At 40.5% G+C, this 19568-nt stretch overlaps 1 protein-coding gene across 3 annotated transcripts in view; it reads left to right on the forward strand.

The window, feature by feature from the left end:
* The window catches only part of LOC109033965 (clarin-3), a 160561-nt gene that overhangs the window by 67357 nt on the left and 73636 nt on the right, over window positions 1-19568 (forward strand). Inside the window, exon 3 of one of the 3 annotated variants that reach the window (XM_072303164.1) lies at window positions 1107-1172. The exons of the other annotated variants lie outside the window; for them this stretch is intronic. The gene's annotated coding sequence lies outside the window, so the exon portion shown is untranslated. The remainder of the gene's footprint in view (window positions 1-1106; window positions 1173-19568) is intronic. 3 annotated transcript variants of the gene reach the window in all.

Consider the following 19568-nt stretch of genomic DNA (forward strand, 5'->3'; position numbering starts at 1 on the left):
CTTATTATGAACTTAAATGAAGGAAACAAATTGTTGTCAACTTGTGAGAGTTGCTCTTGCGGTTATTTTCCGCAACCATCTCTGTGTACATATTTGGCTTTGCTTATTTTCTGTGACGCAAAAATAAATCCACGCCAAGAGCAAGAAGTGTTTACCATTTTCAATTTAAAAGAAATCACTCGTGACCAAGCACGACGTCACAACGTTATCGACGGACTTCAATACCTTCCGCGTCAGAGCGCTCTAATAAGTATGTACATCTTTAAGCGGCACCCACGCAACATGCTTATGCAGCCTTTATTTTTGGCGTCTTTTCTTTTTCTCAGAAGTGATTACCGACTACTCTTCCGAAAACACCCCTGCAAAAGGATCAATAGAGAAATGGATTTGAAATCCATTTCTCTTGACAGAAGAATGATAAAATAGACCATTGATAAATAGTATGAGGCACATGCACCTCGAGTGCAATTTCTCTCTTTTTTGTTTCAGCAAGACATCACACACAACGCAAATATTTAAACGAAAAAACGTGTGGAGAAGTGTCGTTTCTATAGTCTCAATCAGGGATTTTATCTAAATTTTACGCTCACAAGAAAAGCCAAATTCATCGCCAGTGATATTTTTACTCTATCATTTTAATTTCAAAAGATTGCAACTTTATTTCATCCAAGAAAAATCAGCTTTCAAACGCCTTCATTTTTTCTTTAGGCAATAAGGACATCTACAGAGCAGGAATAGTTGCATCCAAGCGTCTTCTTAAACACTAGACCAGGAAGCATCATTGTCTGCCAACTATATTTGTTTATGTATTTGGCAACATTGCTTTCAGATGAGAACTTTGCGCAGATAGGAGACCGAGTTTCCATTTTAACACTTTCCTTTTCGACGACCTTCCTAATGAAAATGACAGTTTGCTCAAGCGAGAAAAAAAAGGGAAAATAAGTCGAGCATATATACGCTTCTTTCAGGATATTCCTCCTTTTGAGGGTTTCCCCTGCGTCTGGAATTGATGGAATAAAATACCGCTTGCTTTTGTCATTCTTTATCGAATTAAACTGCACCTTACGATTTACAATCGGTGATTCCATTTCCTTTTTTTGTTGCAGTCTAAAATTGGCAACGGATTGGATATTCTTCCCTCTTTTATATGTAGCTTTTTTTCAAAAGCTGAGGTCAGATGATTTTCCTACTTTTTTAAATTTGTATTGCCGATCAATGACTAAAATTTGGGATTTTGTATCTTTGTTTGCCAGCAATCAAAATTTTTCTTTTCATGAAAGTTGCACTCGTTTCCATTCTAACTTCATTTTCAAAATTTTCCTGTAACATTTTTCTTCTGGAGGAAACACGAGACGGAGATTTCGCACTGGAAATGTTATTTGGTTGTTTATTATAGAGTTAAGAAAGACTGAAAGGCAGCGTTACAAATTAATACACAAGTCGAATCCACCATCAGTGGTGGCTCTATCATAGAGTAGTTTTCCTCTTTGAAAACTTTCTTTGATGGATAAACTTCACTCAGAATCCTTTGCATAAAATTCGATTTCCCCGATGATCTTCTCCCTTCCGTATTCAATTTTTCCATCAAATTATGGTTCTCATTTTGTGTGACCTTGTGCTCCGTAGGTCTAAGATAGTGGTATTTTAACTTGCATTAATAATTTCATATTTACGATTGGCTTTCTCTGCCCAGTAAGTATTGCTATTCTTTTTTACAACAGTGTACATATTTGATGAAAAAAGTTTGGAAACTTTATTGGATGGCATCATGTCATGCTGTCGACTAAACTCCCGATGTGCGGTGTGTGAGTGATTTGCGGTCATTAAACATTGGTTTGTAGCGTAAAATTCATAATACCTTTTGAAAACCTTGAATATGAATCTAATGCTCCGAAACCTAGTTTCAGAATTAGTAAAGAAGAGCATATTTTTGGTGGGATTGTTTTGCGTAGCATGTTCTGGTACGCGTTTTGTATACAAATTAAACTATCGATTGTCCCCGTAAGACATCAGAGGCAATCAGTGATTGTGATTCAGCTATTCATGACTGGTCCGAGTTAGATGAATGCAAGCTAATTTGGCTCGTCGAAAGCGCCGTATTTGGAGACCGTACGTGACCGCCAATTCGAATCTGTGAAAGTGGTACAGCGCCGAAGACATCGAAAGTTAAATTAAAATTGAAAGTCGTCACTTGAAACTTGTGCCAATCCACCAATGCTTATTTTTCTATCAACACGCGCCTATGTTCACTTGCTGTTGGTTTCTTTTTCGCCCCGCTCCTTTCGCTGATTTAGTCATGCCGGGGGTAGATGGCTCTTTTTGCAATTTCAATCTATTGACAAATATGATCCTTTCATGTTGCTGTACTAAGTAAAAACGCCGTATGAGTATCCGAATGTTGCCAAATTTCCTCTCAGAAAATATTTAATTCGGAAGAAAGTTATGAATATTTTTCCTCGGAGTTTTCAGAATTTCTGGATCCAATCCTGAACAAAATTCTGTGAGAAGTTGAAAGAAAATATTTTTACAAATAATCCCGAAAATTCGTGATTTGTCATAGGAAATGTGGCAACGTCTAAATGATCATACAGCGTTCTCCCTTGGCACGGCAGTCTGTGCTCACACGTTTCACCAGTATTCAAAGAGTGCGCCATCGAATACTTTTGGAAATTGGCAGCATGTTTGATTATGGCTCAGTACCTTCTCTGTCCGGAGCTTGACAAATTGCACAATATTTTACAATGCATTACGATATAATTACGGTGATTTCCCATCCCTCTTATAAGCAAAATACGTTACAAAATCTGTAGCAACACGATCCGAAAAACTATTTTCTTCAGTTTCGCTACGAACTCGTCAATGATTCAAGCCTGAAATCGGTCTCCCCGGGGAGATTTTCCCATTCGCGAGTCACGGTAACCCATTTCGCGTGTGTAATTTCCTCGTGAAAGTGAAAAGCCACCAGAAAAACTCATACTTCAATCCCTGTAAAAGTGCGGAGTAAAAAAACCTCAGCAGCGGAATGAGCTGACGCGATCCTTTGAAGCGTCATCAAGAGATGATTCATCGAAAATAGATTAGAGAACGCGAGGACGCTGTCTTGCCTTGCGTTCGCTTCCTGGACCGCTTTGATGCATCCCGATCGAACTTCAATGATACTGCAGTGCTAAGGAAGAAAACAGTACGAGCATTCGAATGATGCCAAAGTTTCTTTGATTTTTTATCGAACTAGGTGGCTACGCCCTCTGGAGGGTATAGAATGCCCCCCCCCCCCCCCCAGTTCAGAGGAGGAACCGGGAGAGAAAAACTTCGAAATTTTAAATCTATTTGGACGCATTTTGAGGCTTCTAAGACGCACATTTTCCATCAATTTCTGCAGAAAAATTACGTTTTTTATTTTTATTTTCAGCACTAAATACTTTCTAATTTTTAGCATTCAACACATCTGGAAAATTTTCGAATGTTGAACTCTATTTGGACGCATTTTGAGGCTTCTATGATGAAAATTTCAGGAGATGCTACCTGAATGAATTAACAAGTTATTTCCATCTAGGACTATACATTAAAAGAGATGCTCGACTAGGGTTTTTTGCCCACCATCCGGAATTTCTGCGGGGAGGGCGACAGCTGATACCATTTTCAATTCTAGGGGGGTCAGGCCCTCCCTGGACTCCCCCTTCATACTCCTATGCGTGCCCTTCCGTACCTTAAATTGGACTGTATTTTGCAATTTGGAGCGCTATAAATTCTGGCTCATCTGAAAAACGCTTATGTGCATGGGAAAACTAATGGCACATACGTTGTTTTTAAACCGGGCCGGAATTTATAGTTCCGAATTGCAAAATGCAGTCCAATTGGTTTATGAATCATGATGCATTCCGTAAAACATAGGCCTTCAATCACCAAAAAATCGTATAGTTGATAAATTTCAGGGAGGGTGCGGTCCCAAAAACGGCCCTCATCGATACCTGCACTCCGGCAACATCTACTGGCCCATACGTTGTTTTGCCTCAGAGCAGCAGGATACCAGCGCATCATAATCCGAATCGCAGTTGCATTCGCAGAGTCATCGCGAGGCTCATTGCGCTGGTGGACGCCGCGCGGCGCTCCGCCCACAACGAATGATCTTTCCTCCCGCCGCGCCGTGGATAATTTATGCAGTCCGGTTATTATCCGATCGTGCACAATGACCTGCATGATTTTTGGGTCAGCGGTGCATCGCATCGTGTGCACGTGGACCGGCGCACAGTGGTCCGAGTCAATCGGAGAAGTCGGACAAAATTTCGAAACTTTAAACGCTTATTACTCCGTTTATACAAAACTTTGAGGCTCTAAAAGTGGCTCCATCGGTTTTCTCGTGAAATTCTCTTCTTAAGACACCCCTTGAAATTTAAAATGTGACAAATTAAACATCAAAATTTGCAGTTTTAGTTGAAAATGTCATGTCCGACTCTTCTAATTGACTTGATCCATTGTGCGGCGGAGGAGGGAGAGGGAGGCTGCCTGAACCTACACTTATGCTTTCCGCAATGATCGTTTAGGTTGCGCGACTGCACTTCGCGGAGAGGCGGATTCGATAACATCGCTCTCAGATGGTTTCTCGTGCGTTTTATGGACGTTTGCGGGCTAATCCGTCGTCCATCTGACGTAAGGGCAAATCTCGATTTCCGGGATGAGACCCAGAAAGCATTAAGTTATACGGAGAACATGGCTCAAAGAGAATTTAGATACGTTCTTATGCAAGAGCAGCGACGAATTGTTTGACGAGATTGATAGTTTGTCGATTGGTCATGATTGATGAGCAATATTGGTGGATGTAGTTTTGTGGGTCAAGGCCGTTTGAGGTCGTTTACACGCGGGATAGTTTGAGCTAGAGTACCTGTATAGCGAGAGTATGGACAGATCGCTTCATGGAGAGCTTAGGGCCCAAAAGTTCAGCCACCCTTCTAACCAACTTCTGACGCACTAAATTTCACTGCCAGTCTGTGGATTCCAATTCTAACGAAGATGGCTAAGAAAGTACATAAATGGGCGTTCTTCCACAAAGATGAGTAAATTTATGCAAAAACTAAGTTAAATACGTGCTTTATAAACGATGGTTCGTAACAATTGTATTAATAAATCGTTCTGGATAATTGAAATTCATAGGTTGGCTGCATTTCTGGGCCCTAACTTTATTCACGGAGGCATCGGTAAAGGCCTGATGGATTTTCGGAGTTTCACATCTGTCTATACTCTCGCTATACAGGTACTCTAGTTTGAGCGTTTGGTTAGGAAATGACCTAACTCTGGGATTAAAAATGCAAAAAGGATGTTACAGTACAATGTCCATAAGGTAATGTTGAATCCCCGAAAGTAAAAGCTTCCACCTGTCGCCATTATAGTGGAGAATCTCTTGTCCCTGCTCTAAACGTAGCCTGGAGCGAGGGAAATTAGGTTAGACGCCACCATGCTGGTATCCTCGCGAACCATGACTTCAAACCCGACTTCGCATCGGTTGTGTTGTCGCAAGGTCTGCCCTTAACATTGCGTAATGGAGCTAATTCATCTCTTCCGAAACAAATCGCCCGTTATCGTTCGTCATAGATTTGTATCAGTGCTCGAGAGCAGCGCGGCGTGGGCTTCCAACCGGATCCGAGTGGAGCAAGTACGCCGGGAGTTGAGTTGGGGCAGGTTTTCCTTTCTATTTTAACCCTTCGGAAAGAGCGAGCTGCGTGACTAATTAGAGTGGATGATTAACAGAACTAAAGTTTTTTTTTTTTTTTTTTTTTTTTTTTTTTTTAACTTTGTGTTGAAGACATAGACGTTAAAAGTTTACGTCATGGTTGTCGATGTTTCTTTCTATAAGAGAGAAAAGCTCAGTACTAAGCTTAAAACTCAATAAGAGCAAACTCTCCGTTTTAGAGTTACGCTAGGATTAACATTAGTTACGACCGATCAAAACGACTCTGACGAAATGTCAACACCTGTGTCTCTGATGTACGAGGTGATTTTTATACCCAGTCTTTTTCGTATTCGTTGTCCGATAGTCATATCGTCGTTCCTTTGACGTTAGGGCGTATGTCTATTTCAACATGAATTCCAGAAAGCATTGGAGTTATATGGAGCATGGGGCTCAAATAGAAATTGAGATACGACCTTACGTCTGGAGCCGCCCGGCGCGAAGAGCAATCAATGATGAAGAGGACTTGAGATGAAAGGGAAAAACCCTCGGCGCGTTGGTCGGTATGTAACACATATTAGCGCCTACAAGACTGCATGAATACTTCACGCATTGCGTCAAACACAGCGCGGTCAGCTTGAAAGGTATAGCGCCTACACGACTGTATGAAAACTTCACGCATTGCATCAAACACAGCGCGGTCAGCAGCGGTTGGCATGAAACGCATAGCACCTACAATACTGTAGGAATGAATACTTTGCATGGTCAGCGCGGCGCGGCGGCAGAAGTTAACCATCTATGACATAGCTTACAAATTCATAACAACGTATTTTCGGGGTTTTTTTAAAACTGAGTCTTTTCCCTGGGCCAAGATTTTGCAAAATTACATTAGTTTTTTCTTTTTTGGAAAAATTAATTCCGTTAACTTTAAAATTTTGAAAAAAAAAATTGGTACTCAATTATTTTTATGGAAGCTACAAAATAGATTAGTGTTCCTTGGAATCTGAGATCCAAAATTAATTCATGCCATAGAGGGTTAAAATTATTAAACCACACTTATTTTTGTTCTTTCATAATTGTTTCGTTAATTTCTTGTAAATGGAAAGCATTGTCCATACAAAGATGGGTTTACGGAACTTAACTTTCGCGCAAAGCTCCGTGAACTTTTGCTAGTAGTGTTGACAGGGCTTTTGCAAAAAAATGTGTCCAACACGAGGAAACGCGTCTTATGCACCCTTTCCTGTCCGGCACATTCACTTTATGGTTTTATTGATCTTTCAAAACGAATAGCGATAACCATTTCAACTCAACAGTTGTGAGGTTGCATACTCACCGGTTTGAAGGAAATTGTCGCCCATAAGCCTGAATACTAGTACTTACGAGGCTTAATGAAACGCATTACTGTGCTTTTGCAAAGACATGAGCGACATGATTTCATCTGAAACCATACATACTTACGGTCACAAAATCAATAAATGTTCGATCGCACAGGACCGAATTTTACACATTTTTACCCTGTGCAAAGACGAGAATATTTGTGTTCTCGTGTTTCTTTTGGTCAAAATAGGAAAAGAAACACTGCAAATCAATCCAAATTTTACGTTAATTTTAGTACATTTTGTACTGAATTTAGCACAGAAAATCATGGAAAAACCAGGAAACCCGGGAACAACCGACAGCTTGGTTACTGAGTGTTTCACCTTCCGTATTGACCAAATTTTCGTGTTATTTTTTCTCTTTGTATCGAAAGCGGTGCACAAATCAAGAGGACACCAAAACATATTTATATCAGGTGTAGTATATGTTATTTTCTTATGGGAACTCCTAGGTTCTATGTTGGATTACCGCTGTGTTGCGCAATCCAATAACGATACTCGACATTCACGATGACCACGATGTACCACCACACGAGTGTAAAAAGTCAAACCAGGCGTCTTGTTGCCAAATTTCCGGAAAGAAAAGACACAAGCTCGAGTCGAGGGTCGTTCTTTATCTCTGGAAACGTCTGAATAGAGGTATATGGTAGACTCTTATGTTGCCATATCCCAAGTAAAATTCACCGGAAACACGTTTCTTCTTGAAGGAAAGTTGGAAAGCGTGTGATCTGAGGTATTCATGGATTCATTATGGCTTTATCTAATCAATATGAAAAAGTACCAGAAAGTTAAGCTTGGTTCTTTTTAAAAGAATTTTAGATTTTCGTTGAGCAAAATTTTACCATCATTCACAGTTTAACCTTAGGTATGACCTAACCGACACCCAGAATTGGCAATGTGGGAAACTAGACAATCAAGGTGTATGATTTGCAGTATTTGCACCTACGTGCTGGATGCCATCACACAACGTGCTGATTTAAAGAGCAGCATCTCTGATAACGTCGACCATTAAAACTCGTCTTCATACTGCCAATACTCTTCATTACCTATCTATATTAAAAATTCGTCGTTTTCCGAACGAAGGAACGTAACTTCATTCCAAGGCAGTAAAATTGACTCAAACAATTCAATTTTTTTGCAGTGGGATGTACTCGCGCAATTTTCGTCCCAAATTTGACTGATTTTCGAGTGAAATCACACGAAAAATCGGGAAATTTTTTTGTCAGAAATACGAAATATTCTATCGGTAAAAATGCTATTTACGAGGAAAATTTGAGCAACAATCAAATGGACTGCATTTTGCAATTCGGTGCTATAAATTCTGGTTCATCTGAAAAAACACTCATGTACATAGGAAAACTAATGGCAGATACGTTGTTTTTAAACCGGGCTGAAATTTACAGTTCCAAATCGCAAAATGTAGTCCAAATGTAGTTACGTTTTTTCCTGCGGGATCCGACGAATTATACGTCAAACTAGAGTCCCTTTATACTGAGAGTCATGACAATGTGAATCCATTTCTGATTGGTTCCCCTATTTTAGGCCTCCACAGTGTCACAAACAGGAATAAAGATTACATTTTCACCGATTGCAAAGATTATATCTTGATAGTCCGGAATGGACCAGGGAATTACGGGTTCGGCAAGGAACAAACGGAATGAGAGAAGGGACGGAGAAAGGAATTTGAGAATGGGCCGATCAAAGATTACAAAAAACGTTCAATTCCTGTAATCTTTATTCCCGTTTGTGACTCCGTGAGGGGTTGTTGTCTTGACTCTCAGTATAAAGGGACTCTAGTCCATTCCAGATTATAATCTTTGCAATCGGTAAAATTGTAATCTTTATTCCCGTTTGTGACACTGTGAAGGCCTAAAATACGGGAAACAATCAGAAATGGATTCACATTGTCTTGACTCTCAGTATAAAGGGACTCTACACAGCACACCTATTCATCCTCGATAGGTGAATTTCCAGTCAAAATGGCAACACCGGTACTCGCCTGGGTCGGAAGAAGATGACGCAAACGAAACAATGGCGGCGCTCATTAAGCGCGTCATGACGCCAGACGCCGCCGCCGTCGGAGTCGGAGATGCAGACTCAAAGATGGAACACGTGGGTTGCCCGTCTGCTCGTACCTGTGCGAAGCTGAGTCTCAGCTGGAAAGTTTTCCCGCCAAATTGGGTCAAACGGTCAGAATCGCCGTGCGGGATGTCGTGACGATTCAAAGAAGATGTCACTTAGCGTTGCCGTTCCGAGCGGATTTCATCGAGTCGGGAGCGAAAAAATTGCGATCCGACATTATCTCGAGATAATGTAGCATCGCGTCCAAGATATTGGGCTCCACGCTCATCCTCAATTCACTTGCCTACTCATCTTGTTCAAGATTTTGGACTCACTGGTCATCGCTGAACTTTCCCCTCTATGGAGTCCGATAGCAAAGATTCATCCCTTAGTTTCAATGTTCGTCCCTTCTTCATCGTAATTGAAAATCGCATTTTAGAATGTTTTTGGCTTAATATCAATAATGTCACCGAGGGGATGTTTTGCTGATACAGTGGTGTTCCTTAAAGAATTAACTGGTGTTACGTCTCGGATAACTCAGAAAGATTTGGAGAAGGTGAGGGATTTATCTGCTCAGACTACGGAACTTCATGTAAACAAATGCAAAATGCAGCTACGGATAGTTTTGTCCAAAAACAGGTAAAAAGCATTAGATTTTGGGTAGATGGAAGATTTTTGGATACATCGACGTGATGAAGGAATGTTGCGATGAGAATGCGATCAACTGAAAAATTTTTGGTAATACCTTATAAAATTCGGTTGTTCTGCAGACTGCGCAGCTTTATACAAATGAACGCCAAATGCATGACCGCATTTATCTACGCGCAAAATTGAGTGACACAAACGATGCTTTTGAGGGGGGCTATGAATTTTTACAGAAGTTTATTCGCAAATTTAGGCGTCGGGTGCAGAAAGGTCATTTCTTAGTTGCAGTGTTTCAGAAACTCCACTGCTAATTTTTATTTTTGGGAGTTATCCATTGGGTGAATTTTCTAAAATATTTCGTTTTCAGCACTGTAAAATCTAAGAAAATTCGGTGATTGTTTAAACGAGTTTCATTTATTTCCTTAATTATAATGATTAATAGATAGCAAAGATTCTACCAACCAACCGCAACCAAGAAATGTCCTTTCAGCGCCCAGCGCTTCAATTATTCTATGATGCAACTATTACTGCACCGTGGATGTCCGTACTGCATAGCTAAAAAACTGAAGGCGCATATGTTATTATTTTGAGCGTCGTTAGTAGTTCCTCATTGCAAAAAGTGGTCCAATCAGTACCACTAGTAGGATTTGTCACTGGTTCCAAAGACAGGGCAGCATTGTAATTTAAATCTAACCTCCAAGAATTTAAGATGAACTTTTCGAGGTCAACCTTGTCCTCCGATCAACCAGAATTTCCATTGAAGTTCGCGGAAGAAAATCTTGTCTGCGCGTTTGTAATCAAGGGAAACAAAGGAGGAGGTACAACCTGAGTTTTTAATTTTCATTCGGGCGTTGTCACACTCAAAGCGGATCCCTTCCGGCATTCAGCCGTGCTGATGAAGAACGCCGTATGGTCATTCGAGAGTTGCCAAATCGCCTCGGATAAAACATGTATTTTTGAGAACGATTATGCGTATTATTCCTTGAAATTTTCAGACATTTTATAAAAAATTGCGAACAAAATTGTCTGAAAAATTGAAGGAAAAAACTCACGATTTTCCCAGTAAATTAAGGTTTTATTGTAGGAAATGTGGCAACGTCTGAAGGCTCATACGGCGTTCTTCCTCAGCACGGCAGCATTCTCGGCCTGCGATACGGGGTCCCGGCGGGTCCTTTGTGAGTATTCGTCAGGTCTCATCCAAAATTAATATTTCAACTTCCCGAAGGAGAGCAAAGCGTTGGGGCGTGAAAGAAACGAGGGGGGTAGTTCGCGTCGATGCCTCGAGGGGTAAATTCTCTTGCACGATTGGGCTTTTTGTCGGAGCTCCTCGCTTAAGCCAACTTAGCTTTTTACTTTACGACTCATTTACCAGCGCTGTCACTTCGTCGCTCCTCTGACGTAAGGGCGTATCTAAATTTACAAGTGAGCCCTGGGTTACATTTAAATCCATGCTTTCTGGAGTTCATGCGGAAATCGAGATCACCCGAAATCACCCTTACGTCAGAAGAGCGACGACTCAAGCACGCGCGCAGGTCTTCCGAATTGAAAAGAGCGATTTTTCAAACAATTTGCGACTACTCACGCGGAGAAAATCAACGTCAGTCTTTCTATTGCTACCCTGCGTAGGATGTCAATATATTGAACAAGTTTTTGGGAAATGTAATCGTTATTTTGAAATCTTTTCCGGAAAGGCGCTATTTTCCGGCAAAAAATTCATTGTTAGTTTGGCTCGTAAAGCGAATTTTATTTAAAGTTCCGAACCTCTTTGGGAAATTCTACCTCGGTTTATCTCATCAATCACCAACACCAGTGGACACCGTTTTTTTCAGATTCGACCAATCAGATCCGTTGGTTTTCGATAGGTCAAACCTTTTTCAGGAAGACAAATCACGCATCGACGCTACGATTCGTTATAGTCTCCGAATCGGAGGTTCCGAACTCAAATAGAGCCAGCTCGGAGGTTCGGGCACAAAAGTAGTACCGAACCTCTAAAAAAAATTCGCTTATTGGATTCGGTTCATCATAAAACTCGCCTCAAAAAATGTCATTGGCCGTTACATGTAACTTTCAGAGACTTCAGTTAGACTGTGTCTGTAAAAAATCTGCGACTTTCATCTTTCAATAGTTTTCTTAGTTGAATGTGTTGCTTGGGTGCAACAGACCCCTATTGATTTCATCAGCTTTTGGACGCGCGCACTCTGTGTTAGGCACAATGCCACAACCCCTTGTTAAATTCACCCTCTTGTAATAGGAACATTTTTGTTGCCGATACGAGGATTTTACAGATCGCCCATGGTGAATAGCATAGTCTAATCGACATTTTTAACTCCTATGGAACATTCAAAAACTAAAAATGTTGACGGATGATACATTTTAGCCACGGTGTAATCATAGGGGATTATCATTCAGGTGATAGAACCAGGCAAAGTGGCGTTTTCTGTTGTGTCAATAAAAAATGACGCATACATGTTTGAACGTTACCAAATTTTTTGTAATAAACATAAATTTTCAGAAAATATTTACAGAAGTTTATTCGCAAGTTATCCTTTGACGCAACTATTACTGCTCCGTGGATTACCGTATTGCAATGATAAAAATTGAAGGCGCGTAAGTTATTCATTCACGCATCCCATAACAGCTCTCATGCTTCGTTTGGCTACGGAAATCTTAGGTGCGAACCGAAAAGCAGCCATATAAGCACGTTTTGTGTGTCTGAGAATTTGAGAAGGAAATGTGAATGTATTTCCCAAAAATTTGAAAGAACCAAAAACATTTTGGATTTTCCAAATGAACGCACGGTCAGTGGTGATTTTTCAAGTGAGTATTACTATTTTCCTTTCATTTAAACCCATCGAAAATATCAATTTTAGGTAAGATAAGCTGCCTTATCAAGAATCGATTGTTTCACATACATTTAAATGGAGGAAAAAGAGTGTTGCCAGCTTACAAGAATCACCATTGCATACGGTGTTCCTCCTCACTGCCGCAACATTCGTCAGGTAGCAAAACGTGCTCCTGCAGGAAATTCATTACCTCGGAGCCGCAAGAAAACTTATCACTCGGTAACGCCACCGAGTCGTAACGGGTCGTCCGTAAGCGTGGCGTTAACAAAACAGGAGCAAACTAAAGAATTAAAATTGATGGCGAGCCGCCTTCGCGAGGGCATAAAAAAGCTTCGACGGCGGCGGTGGAAGTGTGGAGAGAGGCCTGCGGTGCCGGCCGGCCACCGGGCGACGGGGGGGGAGGTGGGGGGTGGGGGGGGCAGGTGGGGTGGGGGTGCAGGGGGGCAGCTTGGTAATGAACTTGCCCCTTGTCTCCATCTCCGCGGCGCCGATGTCGGGCTGCGAGGGAGTTAACGAAATCGCCCTCCGGAATTCGTGTTTTTTGGGTGAGATTCGGCAACGTCGCCCCGTCTCCTCTCTAATTGCAATCGTGGCCTGGTTTACCGTAAAAACGAGTAATCCGCTCCCGCTCGGAGCCGGCTGCATCAGCATCGGGATCCTATCACCGGTTACTCCCAAAGCGAATTATGAATTGAATAACTGTCGCGGCGTTGCCGCATTTCCCGGCCGGATTTTCGCGGTGAGTTTGGAAATTAAGGACGAGTAGAGTACCTATATTGAGAGAGTGTGGCCACTGGGCCCCATGGAGAGGCTTAGGACCCAAAAATGGCGGTGCGTTGTTTTGGTTTTTGTGGAAGGGAGGGGGGGTCATTGCCAACTTTTTTCGGTTTTCACCAACCGCACTTGCTGCCGACCTTACTACATCTAGGATAATTTTTCTCAAAAATTGCACACGGTTAGCCTTAAAAATATGTAAAGAAGTCGCAATAGTGCATTTGGGTAAATTTCTCGTTACGATAAGCAAAAAAAAACTACATTTTGAGTCATTTTGCATTATATTAATTTATGGCGTCCGCCATTTTTGGATCCTAAGGGCTCCATTCAGCCTAACATGGCTGAGCCAATCAGAGGTGGTAACACCAGTGGCCATACTCTCTCAATATAGGTACTCTAAGGACGAGGACTTGTGCGACGGACGCTGGGGTAACAGACCTTAGGGATAGTTCAGGTTTGAGTTGCTGATTGTCTCAAATGGAGACTGGTTTGGGGAGAGAGAACGGGAGAAAGAAACAAATGGAAAAGTGTGTAGCTTACACTGGGAAAAAAACACATTGGATCGAGAGTCCAGACTCTTGAAAGCATTGACAAGAAAAAATACTCTTGATTCAATCAGATTTTTGCTTAAATCAAAAACAACTCCGCTCAAATTAAGAGGCTTGGTTCTTCTTGACCGGCGACGCGGCGCGAGGTTGGCCGCTGGCGCGCACGGTGCGGAACGCATAATAGCGCCTTTCAAGACCGCAGGATACTTCACGCATTGCGCGTACAGCACGGTGAGCGCGGCGCATAGTACAGCGCCTTACAAGTCTGCAGGATACTTCATGCATTGCGCGTGTACCACGGTGCGCGCTTCAGTTGTTTATTTTCTTGGTGTCGAACCTACCCTGTTGTACACATTTGCCGAACAATGCACACCTCGAGCTTTGAATCCTAGATCACAAGATAGTAGAGATTTTGCAATCCTGCACTGGAAAAAAAAAACACATTGGATCTAGAGTCCAGACTCTTGAAAATATTGACAAGAAAAAATACTCTTGATTCAATCGGATTTTTGCTTGAATCAAAACGAAATCCGCTCAAATTAAGAGGCTTGGGTCTTGATTTAAGCAAAAATCCGATTGAATCAAGAGTATTTTTTCTTGTCGATGTTTTTAAGAGTTTGGACTCTAGATCCAATGTGTTTTTTTTTTTTTTTCCAGTGTAGTTAATGGAAGATAGTATGTTGGAATTTGTTAGGCAACGTGCGTTACTAATCAGCATAAAACTGAAAATCTCAATACGGAGGGGAAAAGCTCACACACAAGCACAATTTTCCCTCAACGAGATACACTATTTGGTGCAATACCAGTAACGACCTGCAGGCAACTGCAAAAAACGTTACTAAAGTTGCACTGAACAGCGTATATCTCTTCGAGGAAAAGTTGTGCTTGTGTTTGAGTTTTTTTCCTCTGCATTGAGATTTTCAGCTTTATGCTGATTTTTAACGCACGTTGGCTGAAAAATTCCAACATACTGTCTGATGATATGTGCGTCTACCGCAATCAGTTTATGTAGCTTATGGAAATATCCCTAGGACATACTCAGGAAAAATGGGACCTTTGGAGCTGTCCACGTGCTTTAAAAAATTCCTCAAAAGAAGGTTCGGTGAGAAAGAAGTCAATAAAGGGGTTTAAAAAAATCCTGGCTCAAATTACGAGCAGCCCGTTTTCTTTCAAAAGTTTGAAATTTAGCATAATATCCAATGTGTAAAAATAGTGGCACAAAACGTGTTGGGCTGGGGATCCAACAATCTCAACGATTGGTGTTTTGATATAGTGATGTGTGTAAAGGTTGTAAACTTCTAATGTTTTAAAGACCTCAATAGAATGTGAATAACTTCCTTTCCCGAACAATAAAAGCTTACACACAGCCAAAGCTGGAAGAAAGGAAAAGAAGCAAAACCATTAATGCATTTGTTGTGATATAACATTAACTAACATATAGTGAGGGAGTGCTTCAAAAACTGCCAGTGAAAGTATCCCGTCAGAATTAGGACCCAATCATTCGTTAATTTCCTCTACTTATTGTTCCTCTAGAAGATTAAGAGGATCTATCCATCCCTAGAGTTTACTATTATTTCAAGAACTACGTTGAAAAGATATAGGTGGAAGCAAGATATTTAGTTCCAAGAAAGCTTAAACCTCTCTAACTCTCTAGTTTTATAACTGCTTCATCCATACGTGTGTGTTTGAATGTTTGTTATTTTTTTATTTCAGTTTTTAAATAAAATCTGGCTGAACTATACTTGCAACTTATAGTTTACCCTCTCTCATTTTGACCGTAGAAATTCTTCAGTTCCAAAATCACTAAGCGCAAAATTCAGCACGATCTGGAAACGCAAAGTGTAGGTTCCGTTACGAGCATAGCAGTTCGTTCATTTTTAACTCTGGAAGCCTGGAGCGTTATTGAGATGCATACTTAAATATCCACTCTTTAGGCCTTTAGTGCCTCCTCTGCCTCTAATACTTATGTAAATCGTGTGATATTACGTCATTAAAATGAGCAGTTACAACGCGGGTTTGATGATCATGAGCTTTTTTGTATGTGTGCCTGGAGGCGGGAAAAATGAATACATAAAGACTCTGGAGCATTTTTGATCGCAAATGAGATTTCGACCGAGATTATTCAATGTGAAACCCAGTTTGGACTCGAAAAAGTAAGAAACGGGATTGAATTTTTATTTTACATTTTGGTCAGGGTGTCGATAGCTAAGGAAATCTTGTTGAACGGGTAGGATTTTAAAATAAATCTGGAGAGTCAGGGGTAATTCAGGGCAATTCTTAGAAAGACAGGAAATTTCTTCATGAAAGGAGAAGTCTGTGCAAAGCGATTGAATTTTAATTTTCCTTGCGCTGACTAACTGGCCAACTGTGTATTTCTGTTAAAAAAACGTAATATACAAAGAAAAAAATTGCCTTACTCGGTCAAAAATTCATTCGTATGAAAGTCAAGAAAATTCAGGGAATCATGATGCATGGCCACTTTCCTGTTCTTTAACTGGAAACTTAAAGACAAACGTTTCCAAAGAGGTTTTGAGGCTTTAAGAAAAAGGCTTATATAAAAAGTTTATTTGTGCAAATTTTCTACTGAAACAACGATTTGCACCAATTTTAGGTCAAGGGCCTTCATTACTTCCTCTACGGCCGCAACTGTGAACCCATTTCTTTAGGTCTCTAACATGATTAATTTTAAGGATTCACAACCAAATTTGAAAACAACGTTTTGCTAACCGATAAAACTACACGATTAAAATAGGGATTAATTAAAAAGGAAATTAGTAAACAACACTTTTCTTGTGCCGTCCTATCGTTGGCGAAGAAATTCATCGGACCTACCCCCTGGCCGATTTTACAATCCTCTGGCGAAACAAAGTATGCATATTGAGCAGTGTAACGTTAAATTCATAACTTCAAGTTTTGAAGCCGCTGATGGGGGGCGGATAGCAAAAGTGGGCTCATTGTAATTAGGCTTCCAATTTGGAGGGAGTTTAGCCGACGGTAGGCCATTAAACTTTGATCGGGGCTATTGCTGAAAAGACGATCAGCGCTTCAATTATGGAATCGCTGAGAATCGCAAACTAATCAGGGACTTATCCCCTGGGATGTTGTCAAACTCTCTCAAAAGTACCAGAGCAAGGGTTGGAATTAAGTGGGTACAAAACACATCAATAAAATGTTGGGCATAGTATTAATTTCTCCAAATATACAGGCACACTATCTAATTAGACCGCTCATACGTAATACTTTCGTAGTTGTTCGCCAGATTTGCGAAGAAATAATCGTGGACATAGGTTCTGTATATACATAATTATAATAAATCGGTTGCCTAAAATGCCTGATAACATCATGATTATCAGACCCGCGCCGCTACCATTTAGAGGGCTTTATTTAGCAATTAAGTACCCGCAATTTAAAAACCAGGGTTCTTGTGTTATTTTTTCATGACACAAATATAGATTTTCATTAATATAATATTATAATACCAAACTATATCAGCTGAAAGAAGAATAACATTTTATTTATTGGTAGAATATAAGGTATCAAAGCTCTCACATAGGTGGTTTTTTTTTCAATTTTTTTTCGATTTAATTTTCACGGAAAAAATAGGATATTCGTCACAACCAGCGGCTGGTTAAAAATGCGCCACCTATATAGTTACGATAACTACCTCGGTATAGAAAATAACTAACCCGAAAGTTACAACAACTACTATGTACGATGTGTACCATGGTAGTCGTTGTAACTACCGGGTTAGTTGTGTCTTCTACCGTGGTAGTTTTCTTGACTATCGCACAGTAGCTGGCGCATTTTTAACCAGCCACTGGTTGTGATGACTGTTCTATTTATTTTCGCGATGTCTGGTTGTTATTTTATATTATTGATACAGCTCAAAGTCGGTCGAAATATTCATTAATCCCTATTCGAAAAAATATCCGTACAATCTCCCGGAACATCGGGGAAAATTGGACGGATGAAAAGTTCAAAGCGCCAAGAAGTTAGTAATCTATCCAGACGTTGAGACGCGAACATAACTTTTTATCACTCGTTAAAACAGCTCGAAGACTAAGCGCTCGTCGGGAAGAGAGAAAAATGGCCAGGATTTCGACCAAAAAAAAAAGTTGAGCTTTTTTCATCTTTCCTCGCAGTCAACAAATCGAGGGAGCGCTCAGTGATTCCGCACCTGACTGCTGAAAAGTGTACTTTATTTTTATTATTTCGCTCTTCATCGTGGTTGTTAGACTTTATCTTGTCTTCTCGTTCGCGCTCCGTCAAGTCTTTTGATGTTTTTTCGCGGCCGCATTGACGTGCCCGCGCAGTGGAAATCTGAGAGACTACGATGAATAACTTTTTTTCGCGTGCGGAAAACTTACACCTCACCGTCGATCCGAGCCAACACCTTCGAAATGATAAAGAAGATCTCAGCAAAACGCTCGCGTACTTAAAGTGAGGGAAGAACAATCGGTGGTGGAGTTTTCCTCTCCACCTCTGATGGTGTGTTTTTCGCTGCTATTTAAAGTTTCGCTTTGTTGTTGCAATTTGATAGCATTTAGTTGAGCATACCAATACCCTTACAATGTTGTAAAATTGTTGTCTATAGTATATATCCAGGAAAACTAAAATAAATTCCAAGAAACGTGGTCCGAACTGTTCGTAACATTTAAGGTGGTAAAATAGCGCTGGGTCAATGACACTATTTTACCACCTTGTACATACATATATATCTGGTATACCCCGATTGCAATTACTGTCAAACACAGCAAGAAATAAGTGAAAACTGTCTTTATGGACACTTTTTTCTTAGGAATCAAGCTTTATCAGCTTTTGTTCATACTGTTTCAAGATTGCTACGCATGATTTTTTTGTTAAACGTGCTAGTGCATGCAGTATATGTTGACATTTTTACACAATAACGATGAAATAGTAGACAAAAATCAAAGAAAAATTCTAGTTCAGTACATGCAAATCAACTTCAATTGCATGCATTTCTAAAATTGAGAATGTTTCGATAGTAGAGTGCAGTCTTTCTCGTGTTGACTGACGAACGATGACGTAATTATCGGTGGCAAATCAGACTGAAAACATCGTGACAACCGAGTTGTGATCGCCGAAACATGCAAGCCACTTTTCGTGACAATGAAAGTGATGACGAACCGACTGTTGCGAAACGTTTCCAAACGGTGAAAAAACTCTCTGTTCCCAGATTCGTGTCAACCAATCGTATATGGGGCACTGCATGCTTGCGCTTCGTTGCCAAGTCTTTTCAAAAATACCAAGCTCTTCACTAGAAAAAAGTTTCATCTCATGAACTGCGAGCACGGTGATCTATGTATGGACTTCATTGTGCAATAAGAAACTGTTATTCTTTGCTCATCCGTGAAAGCACCCACCTGCGTAGCGTATAACTAATGGGACACCTGTTGTTTCTGAGACATGTAAAATGTCTAACAGTGTACCTATTCTTGTGCAGACGTGTAAAATGCCTAAAAGTGTATCATTGTACATATTTCAGAAGATAATCATATCATTCAGATAAAAAGAAAAACAAACGTTGTATCTGAAATGAGTTCTGTGTTAGATAGGTAATTTCGCTAGTTTCCTCCGAAACATATCACGCAATTTTAATATGCTTTTATTGAAATCCAATTGTTTTTAGTTTATTGAC

Source organism: Bemisia tabaci, chromosome 8 (assembly GCF_918797505.1).
Source record: "Bemisia tabaci chromosome 8, PGI_BMITA_v3".
In the NCBI taxonomy this organism is placed as follows: domain Eukaryota; kingdom Metazoa; phylum Arthropoda; class Insecta; order Hemiptera; family Aleyrodidae; genus Bemisia; species Bemisia tabaci.